Below are 11,429 nucleotides of genomic sequence, written 5' to 3' on the forward strand. Positions count from 1 at the left end.
AGGAACTGACGGCAGATGGGGGTGTAGGATTGGATCTGAAGGACAATGAATGGAACCTCAGAGCAGGAGTCAGCTGTGTGGGAGGGCGCTGTAGGGAGTACTAAGGGGAAAGAGAAATGAGAAGAAATGTCTAGGACAGAAGGGAGAAGAGAGGAGACCAGAGTCCAGGCTGAGAGACAAAGGAGGAAGAGCCCGATGTGGAAAAGCAGCGAGCCAGAGCTGGTGCAGCTCGTCATGCAAACGTGATTCCAGGCGCCTCCAAACCCCGCATTCCCCCTTCATTTTCAGCTTGGCTTCCTCCTGGTCCCCCTCCTGCACCCGTCCTGTCAGCCTCTACCTTCTCCCCCCAGGGCAGATGAGGCAGCAGGGAGGGTGAGGGGCTTGGACTCTGCTCACCAGGGGGCGAGAAGGGGAGAAAGGAAACTGTCCCCAAAACAGAACAGAACCCAGGGGTCCATGCCTCCTTATGAGGCTCCCCCTCATCAGCAGTGGAAAGAACTGCAGGAGTGGAATACTAATAATAGTAGCTAAATCATTAGCACTTTACTATTTACAAAGTGTTTACAAGCCCTGAGTCTCACAACAACCCTTGTGATGTAGGCAATATTACCCCATTTGTTATTATCATTAACAAGCAAGTATATAAGGCTTACTACCCGTTAAGTACTTCACCCATGTTAACCCTCTGGTTTCTGGCAACAGCCCTATTAGCCCCATTTCACAGATGACAAGCTGAGGCCCAGATCCTATGTCCCTCCACCTTTGTCTCACCTCTGATCTCTCCTCTTTGCTTCACCCATTTTCTAATTCTCTCCTCTTCTCTTGTCTTCCCTCAATTCCCCTCTTCCGATCATGCTTCCTCACCAAACTTCAAACTGGATTTCTGAATGCTCTCTAGGCATCCCACCACCACCAACCCCCCCAACCCTGCCCTGTGACCAGCAGGACCCCTTGCGACTGCAGCAGATCAGCAACCCCTTTGTTTGGGGATCCGCCGTAGCAACCAAAAAGAAATCACAGTGACTGAAGTGAAATGTGACAACATCTTCAGAGATGCTGTTTTTTCCCACCCCACATTCCTGCCCAAAAGATCTGAGATAATCTACCATCCCAGACACAGATATAACAGAACATCAAAACACCCATGAAAGAGTAAGGAGAAACAAGGGGGAGGTAAGAATGTTCTGGGAAAGGAAACCTAAGGATGGAGACTTACCCAGGGGAACCTAAATTTAGCAGTCAGTGTCCTAATAGTGAAAATGAATGAAACAGGTTGTGGCCTAAAACCTCCTTGCCTACACCAGAAGTTCCTTCATGTGTTTATTGATCATGTATTGAGCACCTACTGGGTGCTGCACAGCAACGTTGTGATCGACACCAAGAACACAGACCTCTCTCATCACCCTACAAGGTGGAGATTGTGCCTGAGATGCGCAGGGCACAACTGCTCTAGGAGACTCAGCTAAAGGAGCTCAAGGGCAGGGGAGAATGTAAAGGTCAGAGGTCCTGGGACCCAGGGAGAGGCAGGGCCCGTAGGACGCTGTCCCAGAGCTGAGAAACGGCTGAGGTATGTCCAACACTGGGACAGGTTTCTTGCCCCCCTCCCAGCCCTCTCACCCCCCCCCCCAACTCCTGAGTCGCCTGTTTGGGACGAAGTCCCTGCCTCCCCATCTACCTATCTCTGCCTGTGTAAGAACACATGTGAAACTTACAAGTTGGTTCTTAGGAAGGCTGACACCTGGCCTGGCTAGCGCTGGAGGTTCTTAAGCAGGAAAGCCTCCAAGCATACGGCACTAGTGACATGCCCAGGGACACCCACTCCAAGCCTTGAAACACTCTGAGGGCATGGTGAGTGGTTGATGAGACAAAAGACTTTAGCACATTCCTGGGTGAGTGTGTGTGTGGGGGGGGGGGTGTCCAAGCGTTCACTAGCATGGACCAGCCACGCTGTTACCTCCTCAGCTGCCATGAAAAACTGACCTTAACTTTCCGGCCCTCTCCCTTTCCTGAAACAGTTTGTCCTTATCAGGGTCTCCTGCTTAAAAGAACTGGAGTTAAGGGAGAAGTTCAGAAAACTTCCCACACTGCAAAATTAGCTTGTCCCCACAATGGGGGAGGAAGGGACCACCCCCAGCTCTTCCCAAACCCAGACACCACCCTCTCACCTTCAAAGCCTGACTGAGCCTCCAGTGAGTGCAGACAGACTAACATGACAACACACAGAGATGGGTCCCTCCCAGGTAGGTCAGAGGAACCAATAGGAGGAAAAGCTTTCCAGGAAGCATGTCTTTCAATACACAGATCTCATGGCTCCCTAATGCATAGAGATTAAATCTGCAGTCACACAAAAGTACTGATTCTTCAGATGGGCATTTAAAGCCAATTAAACCCCTTGGTGCAGACCTAGAAGAGGCCCTACAGCTTCTCCTTCCTCTGTCACTCACCCTCTCCCTGCTGCTGGTCCCCTTATGGCTCAAGGAACCTACATGCTTCCAGCCCATTTGGCCTGGATTGCCCTCTCTACCAGTTCCTGGGGCCCCCAGATGCTCATCAAAGCTCTCCCCCATCTTTCTCCAAGACCAATTTCAAATTAGCGTCTCTTGCTCATGCAAGTTGTCTTCCTCTCCACTAGCTGGGCCTCCCAGCTCTGGTTCACTCGCGGGCCTGGTGCTGAGAGGCAGTCTGGGTAATATTTGTGGAATTGAACAAAAACTCCAATCCTGTTCTCTGCCTAGCTTTCTTTTCTGTGAATCATGGAGTTCTCAGAAGTAGAGAGAAATGCAGGGACACAGGGTGGCAGCTGTCTCCAGAGCCCCATTCCCCCAAGTCAGGGCTGGGGCCTCCGGGAGACAAAGGCTGTGCGGGAGATGCTGCAGAGCCTCTGGGCTTCTGGAGGCTGTTGGGATGCAGGCTTCTGAGAGGCTTTGGGGGTCTGAACCAGTGGCGGTGGCCTTCCTTTTTCCTTTGGCTTCTCTTTCACTATCTCTGTCTTTCCCAATCTTCATCATTCTTTTAGATGGGGTGCTGTTGGGCTGCAGGCTTCTGAGAGGCTTTGGGGGTCTGAACCAGTGGCGGTGGCCTTCCTTTTTCCTTTGGCTTCTCTTTCACTATCTCTGTCACTATCTCTGTCTTTCCCAATCTTCATCATTCTTTTAGATGGGGTGCTCCTTCCATCTGAGAGACACCTCCCCTTAGAGCCTTGTTACTCAAAATGTGATCTGAGAACCAGCAGCATCAGCATCCCTGGAAACGTGCTAGAAATCAAACTTCCAGACCCCAGCCTAGATCTGGTCAGCCCAATTCTCCAGCTTAACAAGATCCCCAGATGGTTCGTGCACACATTAAAGTTTGAAAGCACTAGTTTAAAACACCACAAAGGCCAGGCCAGGGACCCAGCAGGAAAGCTGAATGCTTAAGACATCAATTCAGTCATTCCTTTATCCTTTCAGTAAATATTTAATAAGCACCCACTGGGTGCGAAGTGCTGTGCTAGGCACTGGGGATAAAATGGGGAGTGATTCAGACCCAGGTGCCCAGGCTAGAGAGGATGAGATCAGTGTTTCCCCATCTGGTTGCTCCAGCCCAGATGGAGTGGGAGGGAGGCCTGGGTCAGGAACAAGGGTGCCTTCAACAGGAGAATCTAAGAGTCCGATGTTCCTGGGAGAGGCTTCTCATCCCCCAATCCAAAGAGTCAGTTGGTGAGACAGAAGGGAAGGTGCTATGAGAATGAGGGAGAATGCTGAGTACAAAGAAAGAGAGAAGATGGAAATGAGGAAAAGTGGGTCTCAGACAAATCCCTTGCATGCTCCCAGCCACTTTAGAGACACCCGCCATCTTACTTCTCAACCTCTCCATTGAGTGCCCCTCTAGGAGAGTACGACACCCCATCCCCACTGCAGGTGGATGGCCTCCCACAAAGGGGTCCTCAGGGCTCTCATGAAGGGGGAAGACAGCCCCAGCCCCTCTAGCACCCTCTACCCCAGGAGCCAAGAGGGGAGAGGTGAGGTCACACACTGGGCAGGTGGACTGGTTTGAAGGGCGCAGGACTAGTAAGAAGCACACAGACTTAGGAGATGGGCTGGGGGCTTCAGGGCAGAGACGGCCAGTGGAGAATGTGCAGGGGGATAAGCAGGAGGCCTGTCAGGGACCTGTCACGGTCAGCAGTGCACATGGGACAAAGAGTGTCTGGCTAGGACTGTTCAAGTAGAGATTAGGAAATGTGGTCAGATGTGGGATATACTTGGTGATAAGGCTGACAGAACTTGCATATGGACTAAGTATGAGAGATGAGGGAAAGAGAGCTAAAGATGCCCGACCCTTAGGTGTGGGGCCTGAGCTACCTAGTGGTAGGGTAATCCATGGTGATCTGGGGATACTTCTAAAAGAAAGTGTTGGAGCAGGGTTGGAGGGAAGGAAAGACCTAGGGCATAGAGTGGGGGAAAAGGAGAGACCATGTTGGGGAGTCATAAGGAATGAAAGTGAAGAGATAGGCAAAGAATGGGAAAATTAGTCAGGGGACCTTAGTTCAAGCTCCTGAGGGAAAAACTTCCATCATCTGTTTCTCCTGGGGCCCTCAGAGTCCTCCATTGCTGTTCTGCATAGCAGAATCGGACCCTCAGTAAATATTAGTTGAGTAAACACGTTGCTGAGATGTGGTCCAAAAGGCAGCATGGGGAGGTATAGAGAGTGCTCAATTATGTCTCAGGAGCCCTGGCCACCTACTGACACAGGGACCTTAGACGAGACACTGTCCTCAGGGCTTCAGTTTCCCTACTGGCAAACCAGTAAAGGCAAACCAAGATCAAGTCCTTTCTCACCCCAATTCTTTTTCCCTAGCTCTGAGATCAGAATGCTGAGCTTCGGCAGCTCTCATTAGTCTCTGAGCAGGGGTGGGCTGAAGTGGCGGGTCTGGCTGGTGTGTGGGGTTTGGAGGGGAATACAGTCAACACCCAGCGAGTGAGTTGGGACTACCTAGATACAGGCCAGTGACAGGCTGCCCACCCCACCCCCAAATCTTTCTTACTGTGATGTCTCAGCATTTGGGGGGGAATTTTTGTTTTGCTTTTTTTGCAACTCCACAACTTTTAAATATTGAAATTCTTGGACTTAGTCATTGGATGTCCTCTATTTCCTAACTGCGTTCACTCCTCAGAGCATCTCCTTCAGTGTCACTGATGCCTCCCAAGTTTGTGTCTCCAGCCTGACTCACTTCCCTATTGAACTCCAGCCCTGGGTATCCATCTTCCCACCAGAGACCTCGGCTCGGTATGTTTAACAGGCAGCTCAAACCTATCACAGCCCACATGGACCCCCTCCCAAAGCCAGCGCCTCCTGAGGTTGTCTCCATGTCAGTTCGTGGTAGTGACTCCCTGCTTTTAGTCACTCAGGCCAGATCCCCAGCCTCACCCTGACTCCATTCTCTCTCACACACCCCCCATCTGGCCCATCAGCAAATTCCTTGGCTCTCTCTGCAAAGTATAACCAGATCGTGACTCCCTGGTCCCTACATGGTCTGGCTCCCCTTAGCTCTTGGACCCATCACCTAGTCTCTTCTCTTACTCCCTCTGCTCTGCGGCATCAGCCTCACTGCTGTTCCTCCAACATGCCACACGTGCTCTCATCAGGGCCTTCGCCATTGCTGCTCCCTTTGTCAGGAATCCTCTTCCTCCAGAAATCAGCATGGGCACATAGCATCTGGTAAATGGCAGGCTCCATATGCTGAGAGGCCCGAGCAGGGATCAGAAAAGAGAGCGGAGAGGAAGAGGAGACAACCGAGTCTGGTGCCGCCCAAGAAACAAAATGGCTGGTCTTGCTTGCTCTGTCTTCCTCCTTAGAGGGGAACAGCCCCTCTCTGGTTCCTCATAAAGGACCCCACTCTCCGGCTGACCCTCAGAAGGGCAGAAAACTTTGATAACATCACTTCTTTCTGGTACTCTGTGGACCTCCAGACGCCAAATGTGGCAGTCCTCTCTGCCCCGCCCCTAATGGGTGTAGGGAGGAAGGGATCTCCTCTGGTCATTCACTCGTGACTCCCTATTTCCACCACCATCCAGTAGGGCCTGGGCCCATCAAGCCCCACCCCTTACCCTACGCTCCGCTCCCCTCCTCTGCCCCTTCTTGCTGCTCCCAGTCACCAACCCCCCAATTAGCACCCATGTGGAAGTAGGCTGAGGGGTGGAGGCTGGACTGGGGAGGCTACAGGGCCCAGCCACAGGCCCCTTGAGTCGAGGGGAGGGCAAGTGAGCTGGAGGAGACGGCTGTGCGAGTGGGAGGGTGCAGAGGCCACAGGGGCAAGGAAACCGAAGCTGTGAGAGGGCACTGGCCAGGAGGAGGGGGTCACAGTCCGAGGCAGAAATATGGGAGAGAAGCAAAAGGTGACCGAAGGCAGGAGCCGGAGACACGAGGTGCAACGGGGAGTCAGACACCCAGAGCGAGAGGCAGACTTCGGGCAAGGCCGAGGGGGAGTCCGAGACAGCCCCGCGGAGCGAGAGCAGGGAGCCAGGGGCGGCCAGCGAGGGAGGGAGGGCAGACGGGCGGGCGGCCCCGAGCAGCCAGACAAAGAGAGGCGCGGCAAGCCGAGGGGAGCGGCGCAGGGGAGCGGCGCGCGCGGACGGAGCAGAAGGCCGGAGAACCGGCGCGGGGCGGGGGGGGGGGGGGGGGCGCCGGGGGAAGGGGACGGGGGACGGGAGCGGAGGCGGCGGCGCGGGCCCGGGGGGCGGGGGGAGCCGAGGCGGCGGCGCGGGCGCGGGCGGGCGCAGCGGGGCGGGGCGGGCGCCGGGAGCCGGCTCGTAAAAACCGCGCCGAGCGGGGAAATTGCCGCCAGAATCGCTGAGCTCCACAAAACGCCGCCCGCACGGCCCGCCGCCGCGCCCGCTCCAATCTCCAGCCTCATCGCCGCGCGGGCTGGTTATGCATTTAAATGTTATTTAATTGGATTGCGGAGGAGCTGGGGGCCAGAGCGGCCCCCCGCCCCCGCCCCGCACGCTCCGCACGCCCAGGCTGCTCGCCTCCTCCGCAAATCTGTTTTCCGAGTCACAGATTGCAGCGCACCCCCCCCCCCCCCGCGTCTGGGCTCCCTCTCCCGTCCCCCGCCCCGCCACAAACGGAGCCAGAGGACACTCAGAACAAGTCCCCTGAAGAGGCACGGAAGAGACACACAAAGACATGACAGCAGCAAAAACGGGTCACACCAAATGACACAGGTGTCCCTCTGGAAGGTTAAAAAATGCCAAGACAAAAAAGACCCCATGGATCACAAAAGTACACAAATGTACTGAGTACACTGGAAACCCACACTCCAGAGCGAACACATCACCCTACCCCTTGGAACTGTAAGTGACACTACTGCACACAGGAGCAAGACAAGTGCTGAGTGACCTGCCAGGGTGACTCACAACTCTCCTCAAAGAGGGGTAAGACCCTCCTCAAACACACATTCACTCTCTCACTCAGTGTGTGATCACACCCCTAATCGCTTGACTGTGTGTCTTTCCAGGGGTGGAAGGCAAACCCTTCCTCCAGAGACATCTCCTTCTCTCAGGCCACAGTAGAAAGCATCACAAGATGGAGTCCTGAGAGGTAACTGCATCAGTCATCAAATTTCTTAAAATTGAACCAAGAAACAAACAAATCTGAGCCCAAGTTACAACAGGTAGGCTTGAGGGTAGACACTGGGAAGGCCTTCCTAAAAACACAGGAAGTTGGAGATAGCAAGAGGTGAAGCTGGGCATGTGTATGAGGCTGGACTTCTTTCCTAACAATAGGAAACCCATTTTTGCAGCCTGGACTAGGAGTTAGCACCATCAAGGTAGACGGAAGGACGGAATGACCGGCTGAGCATGTCCTCTGCACACTCCCAACCAGCAGACAGGAAATTGCTGGCCTGAAATGATCAGGGTCAAGCTGCTTCAATTAATGAAAATGGAAATGGCAACCCGGCTTGGCACAGGCCACTGTGAAGGACTGTTCTGGGCTCTCAGCCACCCCCTCTACAAGCCAGGCCTAGAGACTGAAATGGGGCAGAGATCCTTGAGCAGGATCTAGGGGCAGAAGAAGGGCCAAGAAGATATGCAGGAACATTCTATTACCGTTGTTTTGTTCTGCTTTGGACAGAATAAGGGTCAAAAGAAGGAGGGAGAGAAAAAAGGGAGAGAAACTCCCCCAAAATACACTACAATTCAACCTTGACTGGTAAGCTTGGGCTGAGGCCAGGCTAGCATTAAGGCCTCTGAAGAAGAAAGCAATTCAACTTCCCCTTAAGCAATTTATTTCTGCATCACCTGATGGTCATAGCTGGGAAGTTTATCCATGTGTCTAACCTCAGTGTCTCAGACTTCACTTGAAATTGTTTCCTTCTTTAGGGCATTAAGAAAAAATAGAAACCAAAACAGCTGACCTACATCCTCTTAAACAAGAATATCTGAAAAGTCAAGGGATACCTGTGTGGCTCAGTCAGTTAAGCATCTGCCTTTGGCTCAGGTCATGATCCCAAGGTCCTGGGATCATGAGGGATCATGATTGAGTCCCTCATCAGGCTCCTAGCTCAGCAGGGAGTCTGCTTCTTCTTCTCCCTGCCGCTTCTGCCTTCTCTCTCTGTCAAATAAATAAATAAAATCTTAAAAAAAAAAAAAAAGAATATTTGAAGAGTCGAGACTGAGACTTAGTCTAGCTGGGCTGCAATCACCTTCATTCCACTCATGTTCTCTGCCCAGCTATGCCCAGGCTGGGGTTCTGGTCTTTTTTGCTCCAGCACCTGGACATCCCCTGACACAACCTCTTGCAGTTTTCCATCCCAAAGTTTCATGGAACAAGAGATCAAATTAGAGTCTCCCACAGAGCTACACCCAGCCCGGAGTGGTGCCAGTTCCTTGCCTCCAGCCTCTCCCCTCATCATGTTTCTTATTCCCTTGCAGTTGGGGCTGAGAAATTCCTGGAGATCTGCCATCGGGTCCCCTCGGCAGAGGCAGCAAGACAGCAAGGGATGTGGGAACGCTGCAGTCACCGCCCTCCCTCACAGGCACTCGCACCTCCTGTCCACACTCGGAGGGCTAATCATTTCCTCAGTCCCTGTGCCCAGAGCACTGTGTTTAGAAGTTGCTCACAACACGTTTTCCTTTTCATTATAATTTTATGCCTGCATCTCCCAGCACTGGGCAGTGAGCAACATGAGGACAATGACAGAGGTCATCGCATTCACCTCTGTCACTCCCTACAGAGCCTGGCATGGGGACTGGCACAGAGCCCTCATAAATAAATGCTTGTTGAATTGAGAAAGGAAAGTGAAAGACCACGCAGTGGTCAAACCCAAGACTCCATCTTCTTTTACATCATCCTGTTTCAGCAAGAAAAAAAAGAGTAGGAGGAGTCTTTTTCTTTCTCAACACAAGTCTAGCCTTCCATCTCAGAAGCACCCCAACCCAAGCATAGCTTGGCTTCTACCGCCGCATACGTGTCCACGTGGCCGTGTGTGTGCATGTGCCTCCATCAGTATAAGCCTCCGTCACTCCTCTGAACCAGAATTTCAATCACCATCACTGGGCAAAAGCAACAAACTCGGGACACTTGTGGTACTGGGACAGGCACCCTAGGGTAGATCTCCAAGGCCAGATTCATGCATTACTTGCAGAGTCGTCCTGAAGCCTTCCTTTGTGCCAGGTATTGGGTTACCTACTGGGGAAGGGAGTAGAAGGGACACTTTCCTGGCCCTTGAGGCACCCACTGCAATCCTGCCTTAACCTTGGCTGCGCATCCGTGGCACGAAGAGGGAAAAGAGATAAGAGGCTGCATTGTAGACCTCCCAAATCAAAATCTGGGGATTTTAAAGGGGAACTCAGACAGTTGCCTTTTTTTTAAAACCTCTACAGGTAATTCCATTTCACGGGCAGGGCTGTAAGCCACTGATCTCTTGATCAATGCTGCCCCAGAGAATTTTCTGCAAAGATGAAATGTTCCATATCTGTGGTGTATGTGTGGCTATTGAGAACTTGAGATATGGCTAGTGACTGAGGAACTGAATTTTTAAATTTTACTTCATTAACTTAAAACTTTTTTTAAAAGATTTTATTTGTGAGAGAGTGGAGTGGAAGGGAGGGAAGAGCTGAGTAGGGAACCGATGTGGGGCTGGATCCCTGGGGACTCTGAAATCATGACCTGAGCCAAAGTCAGAAGCTTAACTGAATGAGCCCCCCAGGTGCCCCATTAACTTAAACCGCCACACACGGCTAGTGGCTACTCTTGTCAGACTGCAAAACTCTAGATAATCCCAAAGCACTTCAATTTGGCTTTAAAATATTTCTCACAATATTGCTTTGTTGCGGTTAAAGTCTCCGTTTCCTTTGGCTCAGTAGAAAACAGTGAGCTTCCCCTCCTTAAAGACATTTCATCTGCACTGAAAAAAACTGTTCTAGAATGAATTGGAGGACATGGGTGGCCAGTCAGGTGGCCCTCTCAGGTAGCTGAGCCACTCCACCACCCTACCCCCCTAGACTGGAAGAAAGGTACTCCTGAGTAACCTTTTGTTACCAGCTGACATAGGTTGGGGACACGAAAATCACTGACATGACCTGAGATGCCTGTTATGAGCCAAATTGTGTCTCCAAATTCATGTTAGAACCCTAACTCCCGTGAATTTATTTGGAGAAAGGGCCTTTAAAGAGGTAACTGAGGGGCGCCTGTGTGGCTCCGCCAGTTAAGCGTCTGCCTTTGGCTCAGGTCATGATCTGAGGGTCCTGAGATGGGGGCCTTAGTCAGGCTCCCTGATCGGCGGTGAGTCTGCTTCTCCCTCTCCCTCTGCAGCTCCCTCTGCTCGTGCGCTCTCTCACACACATTCTCAAATAAATAAATAATGAAATAAAGAGGTAACTGAGGTTAAATGAGGTCGTAAGGGTGGAGCCCTACTCCAATGACGGATGTCCTTGTAAGAAAAGAGGCAGCAGGGCGCCTGGGTGGCTCAGTGGGTTAAGCCACTGCCTTCGGCTCAGGTCATGATCTCGGGGTCCTGGGATCGAGTCCCGCATCGGGCTCTCTGCTCAGCAGGGAGCCTGCTTCCTCCTCTCTCTCTGCCTGCCTCTCTACTTGTGATCTCTCTCTGTCAAATAAATAAATAAAATCTTTAAAAAAAAAAAAAAAGAAAAGAAAAGAGGCAGCAGGGAGACACACGCAAAGAAAAGGCCATGGGAAGACTCGGTGAGAGGGCAGCTGCTGTCTGCAAGCCAAGGAGAGAGGCTTCAGGAGAAACCAAGCCTTCTGGGAGCTGCATCTTGGACTCCCAGCCTCAAGAGTGAGAACGCTGAGAAAATAAGCATGTTTAAGCTAACCGGTCTGTGGTATTTTTGTTAGGGCAGCCCTGGCAAACTACTATAGTGCCCTTAGGAAAAGGCAGGCCCAGAACCCTACTCAGCCTTTGTGGACAAGATGTACCCCAAAAAGCA

This window comes from Meles meles, chromosome 7, assembly GCF_922984935.1.
Source record: "Meles meles chromosome 7, mMelMel3.1 paternal haplotype, whole genome shotgun sequence".
NCBI classification, from domain to species: Eukaryota; Metazoa; Chordata; class Mammalia; order Carnivora; family Mustelidae; genus Meles; species Meles meles.